The sequence below is a fragment of the Camelus dromedarius genome, chromosome Y (genome assembly GCF_036321535.1).
Source record: "Camelus dromedarius isolate mCamDro1 chromosome Y, mCamDro1.pat, whole genome shotgun sequence".
Lineage (NCBI taxonomy): Eukaryota > Metazoa > Chordata > Mammalia > Artiodactyla > Camelidae > Camelus > Camelus dromedarius.
Genome location: NC_087473.1, coordinates 18,780,539 through 18,791,513, shown reverse-complemented (window position 1 = coordinate 18,791,513; position 10,975 = coordinate 18,780,539). Strand labels below are relative to the sequence as shown.

The 10,975-nt window shown below is 47.7% G+C and overlaps 1 long non-coding RNA gene across 1 annotated transcript; it reads left to right on the top strand.

Moving 5' to 3' along the window:
* Nucleotides 1–1,634: 1,634 nt before the first annotated feature.
* LOC105097367 (uncharacterized) lies at nucleotides 1,635–10,472 on the top strand. Its single transcript, XR_837922.3, has 3 exons — nucleotides 1,635–1,689; nucleotides 3,524–3,658; nucleotides 5,908–10,472. It is a non-coding gene; the product is annotated as an uncharacterized LOC105097367 (long non-coding RNA).
* Nucleotides 10,473–10,975: the final 503 nt, after the last annotated feature.

Sequence of the window (10,975 nt, the reverse complement as noted above, 5' to 3'; positions counted from 1 at the left end):
GGGGGCGCGCTCAGGTCCCGGGCGCCGGGCCGGGCCGGGGGGCGCGGGGGGCCGGCCTTCCCGGGACGCAGCTTCGGAGGGCGGCGGGGCGGCGGCGGCGGCATCAGCGGCGGCCACCCATGCGCGGCCCCCGCCTCCCGGTCGGCGTCCGGGCGCGGCGGGCGGCGCGGCGGGGACAATGGCGGGGCGCGGGCCGGCGCTCAGTGCAGGAGCAGCAGCAGCAGCTGGTGAGAGTAGCCGGCGGCCTCGGGGGGCGGGCGCGGCGGGCCGGGCGGGGGGGGCGGCGGCGGCGGCGGCGGCGGGGGCGGCGGCGCGGCCTCGGCGCGGGGCGCGGCCGGGGCAGGCGGGGGCGAGGCGGGGTCCCAGCCGCGGGCGCCCGGCTCCCTGTTCATTCCTCGGGTCCCGCGTCCACCGCCACCCGCGCGGGCGCTGCGTGCGCGCAGAAGTGCGGCCGGGCGGAAGCGGCCTGGGCGGGGCCGCCGCTCCCTCCGCCCGCCCGGGGGTGGTGCCCGCGCCGCCGCGCCCCGCCCTGCGGCCGCGGGGCCGGGGCGCCCGGGCTGCCGCCGCCCCAGCAGGGGCGGGCGCGGGGAGCGGGTTGCGCGCGCGCCCTCCGCGCCCGGGGCCGCCCCGGGGGTGGGGTCCCCGCCGGGCTCCCGCGGGGGATGCGCGGGCGCGCCGCGGCGCTCGCTGCGCGCCAGCCCGGAAGGCTGGGAGGCGGGACCGACTGGGGACCCGGAGGGCGTGGTCCAAAGAAAAGTAAAGTTAGAAAATAAACCTGGAGTTCGAAGCGGATAGGGCGCCCCACAGACCGCGCGGTGCCCGCGCGTCCCGGCGGGCGGGCCCCAGGTCTTGGCGGATAACCGACCCCCCTCCCCACCCCGGACCACGTCGGCTTCCAGCCCTGGCCTGTGGGGCTGGGGTGATGCCAGATGCGCACGGTGCGGGAGGCGCGGGGCTTCGCGGGACCTCCCCGTGCGTTTCTTGGCCGCATCCGAAAAATCTATCATCATCCCAAAAGAATTGTTTTTAAAAATAAGACAGAGAACAGCCAGATGCAGTTGCCTGCAACTTTGATGGGCCGCTGGTTGGGACACACCAGGGACAATTTTGGAGAAGAAACACAGAACGTTCAGATACATTTAAATTTCAGACACACAACGATAGTTTTTGTTTTTCCTAGGGCATATTTGATTATAGTGACACCAAAAAAAATGTCAAATGTATCTAGACGTCCTGTATTTTATCTGGTCACCTTTTCCCGGGGAGAATCTGGTCACATGCAGCTTGGACCTCGCAGGCCCGGCCAGGAGCGCCTGGAAGCTGCTTTTCTGAACGATCCCGAGTACTATCCGTGCAGCCGGTCCGCGGAGCCCAGTCTGAGAAGCGAGAGGGCACGGTGCCTACCCCCCTGTTCGGCGGGATTCCAGCTATTCCGCCTTTCGAAGGGGGTGTCCGGCCTCTGAGTCCGCGGGGCGGGGCGGGGTGGGGGGCGCATTCTGTCGCAGAGGTCAGGCCGCGTGAGGTCAACTTCGGCACGGACGCGTTTTACGGAGACCAGGCCCGGCCTGCCTCGCTTGGCTAATTGGGAGGGGCGGGGGCTGGTGGGAGGAACAGGAAATCAGAACCGGCTCTGGGTGTGGTTTTCTGGCCCCGAGCTGCCAGCCTCGCCCCAGCTCTCCTCCGCACAAGGTGGGTGGCTTTCCTCCACACTCCCCCCCTCCACTCCCAACCCCTCGGGCCTGACGCCTGCTCTCTGCCGGTTGCCGAATCTTGAGCTGGAATGCGAAAAATGCGCTCCAGGAGCGGACGGCGTCGCCTGAGCGCCTGGGAAGAACAAGGACTGGTCCCCCGCGCTCAGGCCACCGGGCCCTGCCCCGCCGAGGGCCTCGGGGCGACCGAGGCGGTCCGCGCGGGGCCCGTGCGCGCCTCCCCGCGGAGCGCGCGCCCTCTCCGCGCGGAGTCAGCCAGGTGACCGCGGTCCTGCTGGCTCATTGAGGGCCGCGGGTCGAGGCTCCGGTTTCACACCCAATGAAAGGCATGCCTGTCCCTTCTAAGGGCAGCCAGAGAAGGAAAAAAAAGAAAAAAGAGTAACAAACTTTCAGAGTTAAACTCTGGATTTCAGGGTTGATCTGACCCTTCCTCTGCCGCCCTGAGCGTGCCCACAGACCTACCTGTTCCTATAAATATCCTGGGAGGGTTTCGCAACACCTTGCAGAACAAAAGCAGCTTTCATCTGGGACGACCGTAAAAATTCTTCGGAAAACCACGGCGTATGACTTGAAAGGCAAAAAAAAAAGAGGAAAAAATCTCTGCAAGCGAGGCATGATAGGGTGATCACCGTCTTTAGGATGCGCATTTGGTTGTGGTGGGGCGGTGGGGGGGACGGATACTGAACTCTGTTATGCGGAAAGAGTAATTTCTGCCTGGACCTAGAATGGGCTATAAATTCAATGCCCCAGCAGGGGTAGTGGTGTTAATAGAGCAGAGGTAAAAATGGTGGTCCGTGAAGACAGCTGGACACTTCTTTTAAAATATGTATGCGTGGTGGGGCAGGGTATAGCTCAGCGCTAGAAAGCCTGCCTGGCATGCACAAGGTCCTGGGTTCAATCCTCAGTGCCCCCATTAAAAATAAATAAGCTTAATTACCCCCTGCCAAAACAAACATACAAAACACGTATGTATAAAATTGTTAATGTGTATTTGTATGTGTGTGTAGGAGGCGTGTATCTATTCTGAGTTAAAATAAACAATAATACGTTTATAATAACTGAGGGACACATATATTTTACCACTGCCAATAAACTAGGAAGACGCATTCTTCCGAAATGATTATGTTCAGAGAAATCAGTGTCAGTCTGTAGGTCTGTTTAGGCAGGATTTTGCTATGTACTCCACAAGGTAAATAATATAAAGCTGAAAACTGAAAGTAGTTGAAAATTTTATTTTTTATTAATAAAGCCGTAGACTCTTATGTTAAAAAATAAATCAATAAATGTGTTCCAAGTGCTAAAAAATAAATGAAAAATAAACAATACGTTGTTTTTACAACCTTTACAATTTATATGTAAATTATACATATTACATGCCAGTATATTCTAATGTACTAATATATTCTAAAATAAGTGTTTTCCTGCCTTCACAGGCTTTACAATGTGTATATATATATATAACTACTAAATATTATAGATCTAATCTATTCTGTGGTGTATATTCTAATATGTTTTATTATATGTTCTAATACATATATTTCAAGGGAAATGTTCAGCTGCCTTCAGACTTTATATATAATATTAGGTATTATTTATATCACATACATTCTAATCTGTTCTGTGATATATATATTATAATATGTGTTATTGCATGTCCTAATATATATATATATATATTCCAAAAGAAATATTCGGCTGCCTCAGACTCTACAATTTGTATATAATATTAGATATGACATGCTCTATGATTGATTCTGTTCTAACGCATCCTGGAATATATGTTCTAACATGTTCTATTCTGTGCTCTAATTCAGAGGCGAGTTTAGGCACAGGAACACGGTTTCCGGTTTCAGCGGCTGGATTTTACCCTCATTCAGCTGAGGCCAGTCGCGCAGCGGGAGCAGCCCGGGTCACTCCCCGTGCTCCGTCACCTCGTCCCCATTTCTCAGGTAAGCTGTTGCAAAGCCACTTCTGGGCGCCTGGCTATCTTCCTTCGTCACCAATGAACATTTTCCCGGCGAGGAGTGATTCAAGGATTTGTAAGTGCTCACCGTTGTTGGTAGCTTTGGGATCCCGTTTCTTACTTCTCCCTGGTCGCGGACAGCCCTGTGCTGGGCGTGCGTTGGTTCAGTGTGTTAGGAGTTCATGATAACCCAGCTAGTTGGCTGTGTTCTGTTACAATCCTGCGCACTTACACCTCCACGGATGGAACCAGGTCCATCAAGATTGATCAAAGGTGGTGAAAGTTATTTTACATTCTGATGAGGACCCCCACAGTAATCCAAAGCTTGCCCAGCTGCATCCCCATGTCTGCAAGCATCCGCAGGGCTGTGTTTTGGCTCCTGGCTCTCGAGAGCTATCTCATGCAAAGCAGAACCCCCCATCCACTTCACTTGTTGAACAGGTGTTGGACCCAACATACGTGTTCATGCTCCTTGAAGCTGACCTGGCGATGCCGTCTCTGCTGACAGAAAGGACGTTTTCACCATGGGGGTATCACACACGGTGCCCTGGCTGGGAAGGTCGTGAATTCCCAAATGGGCTTAGAGCCGTGAACGCATCCAACGTGGAATGCCAGGTGGTTAAATATTTGCCTGTTTAGGTTAAGTCAGTCAATCCTCCGTCACTAAAATCAAACAGAACCCTCAGCCACCTTCTCTACAAGTGGAAGTTTGAAAATCTGTAAAAGTACGAGAATGTTTGGCTGTCAGCCTGCTCTTATTCACGTATGGCGTGCTGACTTCTAAAAACAATGTTTTTACGTGTGTCTGTTTACTCCGAGGCTTTTCTTAAGAGATTTCAAAGCAAACCCTAGAGGTAAGCGTTGCAAATATAACATTGTCTGGGCTAGACCAGCCTGTCATTAGAAGATGTGGATTTTGTTCCTCACCCAAGGTCGGCAGGGAAGTTTTTAGTTCTCAGATGCCAGAGGGGTTCACGGAGGATCTAAGCTGTGGTCCTGAGGGAACACAGGTGGATAATGCTGCCGGAAACGTGAACCCAGATGCCAGAAAGAGACATCCTTCATCTGAAAGAGAAGTTCATATTCTGCGCCCCTGTGGTTGCTGTTTAATGGAATTTCTGAACTTGGACTTTAAAGGTTACGTTTTGCCCAAGGGATCACAGGGATGGTTAGAAAGTAAGCAGGTTAGTAACTGTGATGACTGAAGAGGGATTTCATGAAAGACATGCGTAGTTCTGTTCCAAATTATGTCAGCGGGGTTTCCATTCATACCTGCAGTCTGAGCACGTGAGTGTCAATGAGTCAGTGCACAGTGTGAGGACCTAGAATCTCCAAAATTACACCTGATCACCTGGGTCAGTGTTCACGCTCTTAAAAGGGAGCTAAAGCTCACCTGCTGGTCTCTGGAACGTCCCGGGAACTCCAAGTACTGCAAAGTAACATGACTAATATTGTATCAAATCCCATCATGCGTGTCTCTGGACGTAAGAAATAATATTCTAGCGTCAGCTGTGACCTATGTCAGGTTAAAAACTGCTTAACACATTCACCTCATATGCTGTTAAAAAGAAGCACAAGAGATGTGACCATGAAAGAAAACTCAAATTTCAGGAGGATTCGATTTAAAGAGAGGAAAAATATATATCAACACAGGGAAGATAGCCAGTCTTTTATAATAACTCTCAATGGAAAATCACAACATCTAAATATTGTATAATTTTTTTTTTAGTTTTTGATAAAAATAAGATGAATTTTTAAAAAATAAATCAAGAGAGGGGTAAAAATCAAACATCAAACAAGGCTAGAAGAAAGTACTGCAGAAGGTTTGCAAATCCCTGGCTGATCATAGGAGGACATTCTAAAGTGGAGAGAGGCAGAGTCATAGGATTAACGGGTGACCAGAGCTGCCGACCGAAAAATGTAAGAACGTTAATGGAGTTATAATCAAAATAGAAACGCATTTACAGCAAGCAAGCAGAGCGCATCAGAAAAGGGCACAGCCATGGGGATTTCACACAGGGAGAAAAAAAAAATCTTTCTGCTAACTAATAATCAAAGAAATGGGACTGAGACCAAATGTGACGGAGTTTTGGGCCTTTTAGTTTTTTTTTCAAATCAGCCTGACAGCATAAAGATGAAATGTCCCATGCTGATGAGAGCATTGTAACGTTACGGTGTTAGAAACAATCAAATACTTTGGTCCTGTAATTCTTTATCTCGAAATTTATTTTTCAGAATTGAGTTTTGGGGACTATTGAATGCTTCATGGGCAAAATTACCCGGGGTCATGGGATGAAATGTGCTTCCCCGCCTCGCACAAATTCAGATGTTGACGTCCCAACCCCCAGGACCTCAGAATGGGGCTGTGTTTGGAGATGAAGGTAAAATGAGGTCACTAGGTGGGTCCTGATCCCACAGGAATGGGGTCCTTCTAAGAAGAGGAGATGAGGACCCAGACGCACACAGAGGGACGGCCACGGGAGGACACAGGGAGGACACGGCCGTCTACACACCAAGGAGACACCAGCCCTGCTCACGCCTGGTCTCAGATGCCAGCCTCCGGGACCGAGAGGGACAAATGTCTGTTGTTTAAGCCCAGCAGTCCGTGACACTCTGTTGTAATGACCCTATCGGACAATGACACCCGTGAGTCAGAGCAGTTTTTATCACAGAGGAATCCATAGAGATAACTTTCAACATCCGAAAAATCAGGGAACGTGTACTTCTAAGCAGGTCTGTTCATGGAAGGGAATTTTCAAACTTTTCATAAATAGTCAACGAAATGGGAGCATTGTGCCTAAATTGCAAGGATTATAAGCAGTCGTCCAAATTTTATAACACACTCTGGTCTTCATTGTATAACAAGATGACATTGCCCAAAAGGGAGGAAGATGTCCCCAAAAGGTGACATCTGGATTAGGATATTCTTTCCTATTTTTTTTTTCCCAATGTTCCACAGACGTTCTTGTAATGAGGACACAGACTTCAGAGCATGCCCTAAAAGATTTTGCAGGAGACACGGATTGAGAGATTTGGAAACCTGGTGGGGTTTTTTTGTTTTGCTTTTTTTGTTTGTTTGTTTTTATAAAGTGATGGATTAGGTTAGAATTATCGTAGACCTTGCTGAGGTCTGAGTTTATCTTAACTCCCTGGAGGGAAGTAAGAAAACACTTGGTAATTCTTACCTGAGAAATACAGATTGTTGCAGTCACCAGTCCTTATCGGTCCAAGGAGGAAGTTTGAAAACAGAAAGAAGATGTGACGAAATAAGAAACACAAGCCCCGACCTTGGAGGATGGCGGCTGCGGCGGTAATTTCTCCTTCACGGGTGACGAAGGCACCCTTGTCCCCCCCTCCGAGGCGTGTGTGGGGATCTGGCAAAGCGAAGCCACCGTGGATCTGGAAGAACCCATGTGGAGACGAGACTCAGAAAATCTGAAATTCTCGTGACGAGGTGGCCACTAGCTTGTCTCATGATAAAGCCAGGGTTCTTTGTTTGTTTGTTTTTTAAAGTTGTTTGGTGCTGGCGAGGGAAGCAAGAGATTGAAACAATATGACAAGAAGCGTCTGTCTGTGTGTGGGTGACTGGGACACTGCACTGTACACTGGGAACAGACACATTGTAACTGGCTGTACTTCAATAAAAAGACTAAACACGTATCTATAAAATAGATAAACAAGGTCCTAATACGTAGCACGGAAAACTATATCCAATATCCTGTAACAACCTCTAACAATGCAGCACCCCACGGAGCCTGGTTTGGGGACCACAGGCACTGCCCCACCCTACAAGGGGTGCAGACTTTACAGCGGATCATCGGCAAGGCACTGTGGAAATCCTCCCGCTTTCCAGCTCCCGCTGCAGTGGCTTTGGGACTGGTACCCAGGTGCGTGGAGGTGTTGGGGGAAAACGGTCCATTCCAGCAGACTTTGAAATTGCAAGTCTGTCCGCCAAGGGGGTGCTGATGGAGTCCCCCCCACCTCCCGCCGAGTGCCAGGCACCCGACATAGGGGTATTTGGATAAAGCAGAGAAAACCCTGGGACCCATGGACTCAGATTGCATGGAGGGGGGTGGACAACCCGCACTCAGAATTGTTAAGAGGATGTAAAGTACTGGGCACTAAACGAGGAATAACAACGTGGGAGGACCAGAGGCGGGAGAGCGTACCACAGCGTGTGGTCATTACCCATGTTCATAATTACATAGTCCCATGTCTGTAAGTATATATTAGCAGTTTATGTTACAGAATATATGCATGTGTTTATCTCTGTGATTATATATGTCTATACACATATCTGTATGTACATATATTAGGTCCCCCAGGAGGGGTGGAATTTAAGTAGACGCAGGGAAGGCGTGACCTTCAGGTGTGTGGGGAGGTGGCGGGGACGGCGTGGCTGGCGTGGCTGGGGGGTGCAGCAGGGCTAGGGTGCGGTCCGGGAGGACCTCGAAAGGATTTTGCTTCTTACTCCGGGTTGGGTTGCCAGACTGAATAGATAAAAAAGCAGGACACTCACTTAAATTTGAATTTCAGACAAACAACAAACTATTGTTTTAGTGTAAGGATGCCCCGTGCAATATTTGGGATGTACTTAGACTGAGCACCCAGCTGAATTTGAATTTTAGTGTCAGCATGTTCCATGCAATCTTTGGATTTACTTATACTTAACGCCTGGATGAATTGTAATCTCAGATAAACAGTAAAAGTATGTCCATAAAATATGTGGGACTTACAGGAAACGTTCAGTTGAATGAGAATTTCAGATAAACACTGAATCATTATTTTATTCTAAATATGTCCCATCCAATCTTTGGGGCATAGTAACACTAAATGCTGAGTTGAATTTGAATTTCAGATAAACCACGAATAATTTTTTTTATAGTGTAAGTCAGTCCCATTCAATATTTGAAACCTGCTTAGTCTAAAAAGTCATTTGCGATTGATCTGAAATTACCATTCAATCAGCCTCCTTCGTCATTTTATTTGGCAACCCTAACTCTGAGCAAAATGCAGAGTTACTGTCGAATTTCGATTTTAAAAGGGTTCCTCTGCCTGCTGAGTTGAGAATAAGATTCGAGGACCTACAGCAGTGGTTAGAACCAGCTGGAGCTTTAGAAAACTCTGCGTGTACCCGGGCTTCACCACAGCCCAACTGAATCTAGTCTCAAGGAATGGGGACCCAGGCGTAGATATTTCTGTCATTCCCTCAGGGGACTCTGGTGCATATTGACAGCTGAGATTCCCAGCAGAAGGCTGCTGGAGTTATGCAGAGAGACATGATGGGGGTGTCATGAATTAATGAAGGCTGGGGCACTGAAGCTGTGACACGGTGAGAGACTGTCATAATTATACGACGTGGAACCTTCCTCTAAACCCACAGAATGTACAGCACCAGGAGTGGACCATCATGTAGACCAAGGACTGTGGGTCATGATGATGTGTCAATATTGAGTCACTTGTTGTGATAAATGCAGGATGTTAATCATGGGGGAAGCTGGGTGCACAGCTAGAAAGGGTACATCAGAACCATGTGTACGTTCTGTTGATTTTTACTGTTAGCTCTCCTCTAAGGAATAGTCCACTTAAAAAAATAGAAAGAGTGAAATAAAATCATGTGCAGCAACATGGATGGACCTACAGATGATCATACTAAGTGAAGTCAGTCAGACAGAGAAAGAGAAATATCACATGGTATCACTTATATGTGGAATCTAAAAAAATGGCACAAATGAACTTATTTACAAAACAGAAAGAGACTCACAGACATAGAAAACAAACTTATGGCTACCAAAAGGGGAAGGGAGAGGAAGGGATAAAATAGGAGTTTGGCATGAGCAGATACACACTACTGTACATAAAACAGATAAACAACAAGGTCCTACTGTAGAGCACAGGGAACTCCAATATCTTTTAATAACCTATAATGGAAAATAATATGAAAAAATAATATATAATTGAATCACTTTGTTGCACACTTGAAACTGACAGTGTTGTAAATCAACTCTACTTCAGTAAAAGAAATAAATGGATGCATAACTTTACAACCGTTTGAAGAAGTAAACAAGGATGACCTCTGCACATGATTGTTGGAAAGATCTCCAGGTAATATTGATAAGGGACAACTTAGAGTGTAAGGTCTGTTTGTGTCATGTAAAAGCAACGGTGATTCCGAAGTCGTTGAGTTTGAGCTTATATTACTATCTGTTTAATACAATAATAGTAATGGGCTAATAGACTTACAAAAAAGGGTAACCACAAGCCAGAAACTGACAGTTGAGTCACAAAAACTAAATAAAATCCAAGATAAGACAAAGGAAGATTATAAAACCACAAAAGGAAGAAGAAAGGAGCGAAGAGGAAATACCAAATCAACTGCAAAAACTAAGTTCAAAATGGCAGTAAACACACATTTGTCATTAATTACTGTAAATGTCAATGGACTAAATGCTCCAATCAAAAGACACAGAGTGGCAGACTGGATAATGAAGCAAGTACCTTCAATATGCTGCATACAGGAGACCCACTTTAGGGAGAAGGACACATACAGACTGTGAGAATAAGAGGATGGAAAAAAGGATAGTCCATGCAAATGGAAAAGCCAAGAAAGCAGGTGTAGCAGCACTGATTCTGAAGTCGTTGAAAATCCTGAGTGGGTCCGCAAAGCAAGGCTTTCCTATAAAGAGGGGCATTGATTCGGGGCCGTGGCGGGCGTTACCCAGGGCAGATGAAACATTCACTCTTTTCAGCTCATCCTCTTCTATTCAGTTTGTTTCCTCCCAGGCGATGCTGTGTTATCATAATTTTTTAAAATAAAGGAATCATGAGAGCTGCCAGGTTCTGAAGGTACGTGCGGTCCAGTTTCCGGCCATGTCCAAGGGTCATAAAGTCCATGAGGTCCCAGCATGGTGATGAAACAGGAGAAGTGCCATTGTCATTGGAAAAACAGGTCGAAGAGTATTATTTCCAGACAACTGGTGCAGTCATACTTTTTTTTTTATAGACAGAGAGATAGTAACAGTATTATTAATGCCCAACAGAGATGACGGACTGTCTTAGTTTAAAAAGGGGGGGGGGAGGGGAGACTACAAACTACATGTAGACACATAATTAGGACCACTTTTGTTGTTCCTACAGTTCAGTCTGTATCCATGAAGACGATGGAGGCAAAAATAAAACAGAACCAAAAAGACACCTAAAATAAAGACATGGTAGAAAACCATATACTCTGTATTCAGTGGAGTTAGAGATTTCCCACTTTAATTTTTTTTTATGGTTTCTTGGGTATAATTAGACCAACCCA